General features: G+C 32.8%; 1 pseudogene; it reads left to right on the forward strand.

Annotated features, from left to right (window-relative positions):
• Window positions 1-3,736: 3,736 nt before the first annotated feature.
• Window positions 3,737-3,855, forward strand: LOC112476755 (annotated as a pseudogene).
• Window positions 3,856-7,155: the final 3,300 nt, after the last annotated feature.

The raw sequence follows: 7,155 nt of genomic DNA on the forward strand, positions 1-7,155 counted from the left end.
TTGAGAACTCCATTTCTTCTTTAAGCACAAAGTGCACATTTAAAACCTGAGAAATGTCCACTTATATATTTAATCCAGTTTTTTCTGCATCTCAAATATCTAATTTTCGGCCATAGTAATGTGGCTCCAGAATATGTGTATACTTGAGAATACAATTAACTAACACTCCCATCCAAGTAATTGGGTATTATAACCATTCTAGCTTTATTAATGAGAAAAACAAAATTCGGAAAGGCACGTAACCTATTTAAAGTCATGTAGCTAGTATACATAGAGTCAGGTAACCAAACCAAGTCTTCCTAAAACAGAGATCTTGTTAGGTTGCCTCCTAGAATTTGTTTCCTTCCATTTTTGGCCCAAATCAACTATCAAATCATATTGAATCAAGTTTCAAAATTTATCTTTCACCCTTGTCCTAAAATTCATTCCTACAGTAACTTTTTTAGTTTAGGCCAACATCAGCCTTCACTAAAACATACACAGAACTTCCTAAATGATGTCCCTACTTCCATTTGATTCCCCTTCCAACTGTCCCGAAAGTGGTCAACAATTATTATTCCTAAGCCTAGCTCTGATCATTTCACAGGCCTGCTCAAAAGCCCGACTCCCCATTGCCTACTGAATAAAATTGACTGCCCTTAGAATAAAATCTAGTATCTCTTACTATGCTTTTCACAGTTCTTCCTGATCAAGCCTCTTCCTACACTACAATCTCACCTCACTCCCTTTTTAATTCAGGATTTCCCAACCTTCTCTAAATAATAAAGTTTTAGTCTCCACTTATAAATGGCTTCTCTTCTCATATTAAATGTCATTTTCCCATTGTCTGGTATCAAGCTGAGGGAGGGACTCTTCAGTGTTGGACTCCTTGGGGTGGAAGTAAAGTGATGTTGGAGACTGGGTACAAACCTGAGAATTTAAGAAATAATGCTAATTCCTCTGGTCTGTCTGGGTTTGTTCCTTCTATTGAGGGTTTATACATACATACATACATACATACATACATATACATACACGTCTGTATTCCAAGGAATATTTGCTTTCTGAACTCCTCCCCCAATCTCACATTTTTTCCTCAATTAAGTATTCATATTCTTGCTATTAAAGAAACTTTGACTGTATTTCTTGTGAATTAGTATCTCAATCAATATTTATTATGCTAAGAGTGAAAACTAGCTCTGCTTACCCTGAGTTACATTACAAAGCCTTTAAAATTTAGGTACACCACGAAATCACCTCCAACCATCAACAATAAAATCGAATAACCTTTGACATGTGTTGTTGTTTGTTTGTTTGTTTTGGTAAAATACTCAAGTAAATTATCTCTGAGCAAAGGGAATAATTTTATGTGAAATTTCCTTTCCTTTCTTCTTTTGCCTGTTATATCTCTGTCATTATGCCATGTCATGTATCGATTATATTTGGATAAGTTAGAATAGGGGGCTGAGGGCTGAAAAAGGTGAAGAGAAATTCAATCTATTATGAAAAGCCCCCATCACCATGTAGAAAATGTCTTTCCTCAAAGCTAACCTTACTGACAGAACATTTCTCATGTCTGTCAAGCTACTCAGGCAACATTCTATGATAACACTGTAGAAAAAGCACAGAAAGCCGTGTCTTTAGGACAATGTTAATTTATTACTGACTTCCAATGCCTAGACTAGGGAAAGGATTTACTATTGATGGTGGGATTGTTTTTTATTAAGTTTAATATAGATAATATTGACTTTGACCACAATAACTGAAGAATTTAAAAAACTGACTCAAACAAAATAAGGTTTTCTGCAACTATACCAATAGAACCCAAATAGTTTCAAGAAAAATCCACAGATCTACTCACATTCATGATGAGAATAACCTCTGAGGTCACACAGTCCAGCTAGTGAAGATTGTGCTCTACTTTGCTTCGCAATTTATTTTCCCCATTTGATTTACCATATCAGACAATGTGAACAGACACGGCATAAAATGGCCTTCAGAGAGCACAATGTGCTCTGCACCAGTGCTCAGTCCCCTCAGGGTCGGCTCAGTGAAGAGTTCCTATAAATATCAGCAAATCTTTCAGTGGCTGTAGAGAAGTTACAGAGAGAAAATGTCCAATTGTCTTCATCAACAGGAGCTAATTTTCATGCATGATTTTTAAAAAAGCTTAGATAACAATATTCACTAAGCAAACAAAAATTTTAATTTTGGCAAAATAGAGATAGATGTATGCCCAGCTCTAACATTTCTTTACCTCTTCCTTAATTTTTAGTAATACTTTAAGCTTTATAGTTTCTGTATAATACTAGATCTCAATAAATGCCTTCTAATAACAATGACTTTCTCCATGTCAGTAATGTACTTTTTCCATAGAATAATCTGGCTAGTCTGTTTCTGCGAAATCCTCCTTGATCTCCTGGATAAATATTTACTATATCCTTTTAAACTACAGTATTTTTGATTAAATGAGTATGGATTTTACATCCAGCTCTTTCACTTTTGCATCATTTAGTGTCTCTAGGCCTTAGTTCTCCTTTTATCATCTTACGAAAATATAAAATAATAATATATTAATTAGAAATGTGTTTAGCTACACGTAGCAACAAAAAGCTATCACTGACTTAAGCATAATAGGTCAATTTTCTTATAAGAAATCCAGAACTAGAACATTGCAATTGTTTATTCCGTTTATTTTTGATGCAAGCAGAAATTCAAACATTTTACAATCGCACCCTATCATCCTTAGTGTGCTATTTTATCCAAATATTTGTTTTTTCTAAGTCACCAGTGGCTTTTGCCACTCCCCATTTATTATTAGGGTTCAAGGTAGGAAGGAGAAGAAGAGAGATAATGCCAGGTTTTTCTGTTTCCTCCTTTTACTAGGAAAGCAGAAGTTTTGTCAAATTCTCCCTACCACTTAGAAGTTTTCTCCTTACTTATCACTGCCCAGAATTTAAACATGTGACCAGCCTCTGGCTTCAAGGAAAGCTCAGAAATCACAGAACGTGACTGTCTTGACTGGCTTTGACCAATCATGATATATTACAAGACTAAACAAACTGGAAGAAAGAACATATGTGAAGGTTAGTAGCAGTACATGCTCTTTGTATACTTTGAAGAGTTGATATGAGGATTAAATGAAAATGGCAATACCATTCCAAAATTAATGCTAAATAAATGTTAGACTCATGATATTATTTACAGTTGTGTACCTGCTTTGTTCTACCATATCTTAGAGTATTAATTGCTCTGTGAGGATAGAAAGCATATTTAATTTACCCACAGACATCACATGCTATCTAAAATAGTGAACCTGGAAGTAATATCTTGTGAATTAGTGCATTTACACTAAAGCATTTAACTTCTGTGGTTATCATTATATATCACTGTATGTGGAATTTTATTTGAAAACACTCACATTAGATTGTACCCCTGTGAGGTCTGGGAATACATGAGTTATTCTCTCAGCCATTCCAGGTTGTGAATCTGTAGATACCATTTGAATAAAATATTAAGTGCATGGCCAGTTATGTCTTATAATCAATCTTAAATGATACTTGATATGATTAGATTTCAAAAAGTCTTTAATACACATAACCTTTTGTTTCTTGCTGAACTAATAATGCACTGGACTTCAGGTTTTGCCTACTTCTAATATCATCTTCCTATGACCTTTTTGAGATATTTTAAAGAAAAATCAATAATCCTATAACTGACATAGATATTAATGTAATAAATTAAAATTAACAGTGATGTCTACAGCCATGCCACCCTGAGCAAGCCCGGTCCCGTCTGATCTCGGAAGCTAAGCAGGGTCGGGCCTGGTTAATACTTGGATGGGAGACCACCTAGGAAGACCAGGTGCTGTAAGTGTAAAAAATAAAAAAAATAAGGGATTGTAAACTAATAAGGTCCTTGCAATCTGTGAGATCAACCAAGGGTTGCCTTGCCTAAAAATAAAATTAAAAATAAATAAAAAATAAAATTAACAGTGACTTTTATATCTTCAAGGTGATAACTACTACCACTGTTTTTAAATATTTTTTATCCAAGAATAAATCCCAAAAGCAAGAAATAAGTAAAACTGTAACTTCCCTGAAATAAAAATAAAACTGTAAAAACTGTAAAACTGCATTAAAAAAGAAATGACAAACATCAAAATATGTCAAATGACAAGCATCAAAATATGTCAAATGACTCAATAACACAAAATAGTAGACATTATGAGTATTTTCTAAACTCCAATCTGCTGAAATTATAAGACATGTCATCCATATTAAACATTTATTCTGGTCAATTAATTCTAGAAAAAAATTGTTGGGACATTACAAAGATTTGTTTTTTGTTTTTTTTGTTGTTGTTGTTTTGTTTTTACATGACAACCAGAGCCTTTAATACATTAAAACACCATGAGTCTCAAGAGGAAGTCATGGCATACAGTATTCCCTAAACTTATTCTGTCAAAGAAATGCTGTACAAATAAATACTGTACAGGACTAGTGCTTAGAGGAACACTTTTTGGAGAATATTGGCTGAATAATTCTATCCAGAAATACTACTGCCCGGAAGACATTGCTTGCATTATTGAGCAAAAAAGGGTCCCATTTTCAATTATGGCTGTAAGAAAATGAGGTGCTTCTATACAAGAAAAAGAACCTTAAATCCCATTATGTGGACCAAGAATATGAAATCAACTAGCGTCAAAGCAGAATATCTGATCCTATAGAGAACATGCAGCCCCTGGAGTTTAGTGAGATTACTTTTCGAGTAGAGGGCAGAAATTGCAGCAGCATGATGCTATTACCAAGATAATAAATATTGAGAATTGTCTGGAGTAAGATCCCTAAAGTGAGAAGTGGGCCCTCAAATATAGAGCAGAACATAAGAGACAAGACTATACAGTCTCTATCGGTCAGATACACAGACACAGATTTAGACTGAACTAAAATTAGTTCTTTATCCGTAGCAGTTAAGACGTGCTGGAGACATGTCAGAGCCCACTGCATACTGCTGTCGTTGTTGTTTTAGTCCATTGTACATTGTTTGAGTAGGATGGTTTATATATTTTTTAATATGAAATGTGGATTCAAACATTTTTATAAATTCTTTGACTAGTATCATAAAATATAAGTTTAAACACATTCTACGAATTGCCATTATAGACTGTGTTGATTTTACTTGGTTATAATATGTAAGAATCTTGAAATTTAAATGTGCAAAACTTAATAGAGCCTCCCACAGAATTCTGTCTGTATTTCTAAACATTGCATCAATCCTATATAGGTCATTATTTCTCATTAGAAAAAAATATATGTAAGTATTTAGGTGCTTTTGACATCTCTTTCTCTCTATAATCTATGCAATCTACTAGGATAGAAACATCGTAAGGTCATAGACCTTTGCTGTGCTTGCTAATTCCATTCCAAATAATTAGAAGAGAAATATTCAATGTTTTTGTTAATGAGTGAATTAATAAATTTTTAATCATGTGCTTAATGGCAAGTAAAGACAGAGGCACACATACACCCATGTTCACACAGCTGAGGAAATTCCTGTTTTTTTAGATCTTTATCTTCTAGATCTCCAAATATACACATGCAGTTAATAAGCCTACACTAAACACTGTCACATGCAAATGTTTGGTAATTTGGGAAAAGTGTCAATGAAATTTATAAAATAAAAACACCTTTCATATTTAAATTTAGGTAATCTCAAGTAAATCTCAAGTAAACAAATTTAGGTAAGTTTCTTATAAACTCAGAAGTCAATTAACAAACATTAATTACCGAATTGATGACAATCATTATACAAAGCCGGAAACTCTTAATGTAAAGAAATTCAACATTCCCCGTGAACTTTAAAGAAGAGGTGAACTCCAGAATTATCAATTTAAATTTAGTTTGGGGGTAAGAAAATGAGATTTCAGATAGCTATTGAATTAGCGATTTTCCTTCTTGGAACTGCCTTAGAGTTCACTTAGGATTTCTATCCCCATGATATACCTGAATTCTATCTGTGACATCCTTGACAAATAAGCCACTGAATCTCTACCCAAATAGTATGAGTGAAAGGTTATTGAGTCAAGTATTACTTGAAAATCTCTACTTCTTTTACTTGGACTTGACACTTAAAGTCAATCCTAAAGGTGAATAAAATTCTATAAGAAAGCCATCCCACAGAATTATTTCTGCACGTGCTACAAATAATATACCCACATACATAAACATTTCATCCTCAAAATACTGAAATTAATTAGATGATATTTAAAAGTTATTTTTTTACATTAGTTGTAAATTATTCTAATAAGTATAACAAAATAATGAAGGAAAAAAACTGAATATTTTACTTCCAAGAGATTCTTGGTCTTCAAAGGAGCCTAGACAGATCATAAATCAAAAGCTTTAACTCCTATGTAAACCTTTAGCTTCCTGGGATAATTGCCAAAGAGAGTTCAGAATAGTCATATTTACTGCAGTGCAAACGTACTTCATATTTTCACATTTTAAGCATAAGTAGTCACCACTAATAACCATTATTCTCCAAAAGAAACTCATAAATATGAAGACAATTATAAATATAAATTGATAAAATAATGCATTCATCAAAGAAGTAAAAAAATCTCTTAATAAAAATAAAAGCAAAGACTTCCGTGGGCTTTACAATTCTGGATACTGTTATAAAAAAATCACCAAATTATGGAATCTCATAATTTAAAAGACCACTGGATATGATCCAATCTACCTTCAATAAAACATTTCAATCCTGCCTCTAATCTACTTGACAGATGATCACCTAGCCCTTATAAATACTCAAGGTATGTTCTATAGTGAAAAGATGATCACAAAAAACACCAGCAAGAAGAGGCAAAGTTCATATTAAAGACATATCAAAGTTAAAGGTAGTGAATGTCGGAGTGGTAGAACAAAAAGAGACTTTAATACTAAGTTTTTTCAGAAGTCTTGATTATAAAATTGACTTACCAAGTATTTTTAATGTTTAAGACTGGCTTTAAATTCTCAATGTTCATTTGAATATATAAAATGAGTAAACCTATTTCAGAAAATTCAATTTTTAAAAAGGGATGCTGGTATATTATTTTAACTATTACTAGTTTACTTTCTAAAGAAATAATTTTCAAGTAAAAATAAATTTTTGAAAGTAGTGAGAAGAACG

The sequence above is a fragment of the Pteropus alecto genome, unplaced genomic scaffold, assembly GCF_000325575.1.
Source record: "Pteropus alecto unplaced genomic scaffold, ASM32557v1 scaffold71, whole genome shotgun sequence".
Classification (NCBI taxonomy): domain Eukaryota; kingdom Metazoa; phylum Chordata; class Mammalia; order Chiroptera; family Pteropodidae; genus Pteropus; species Pteropus alecto.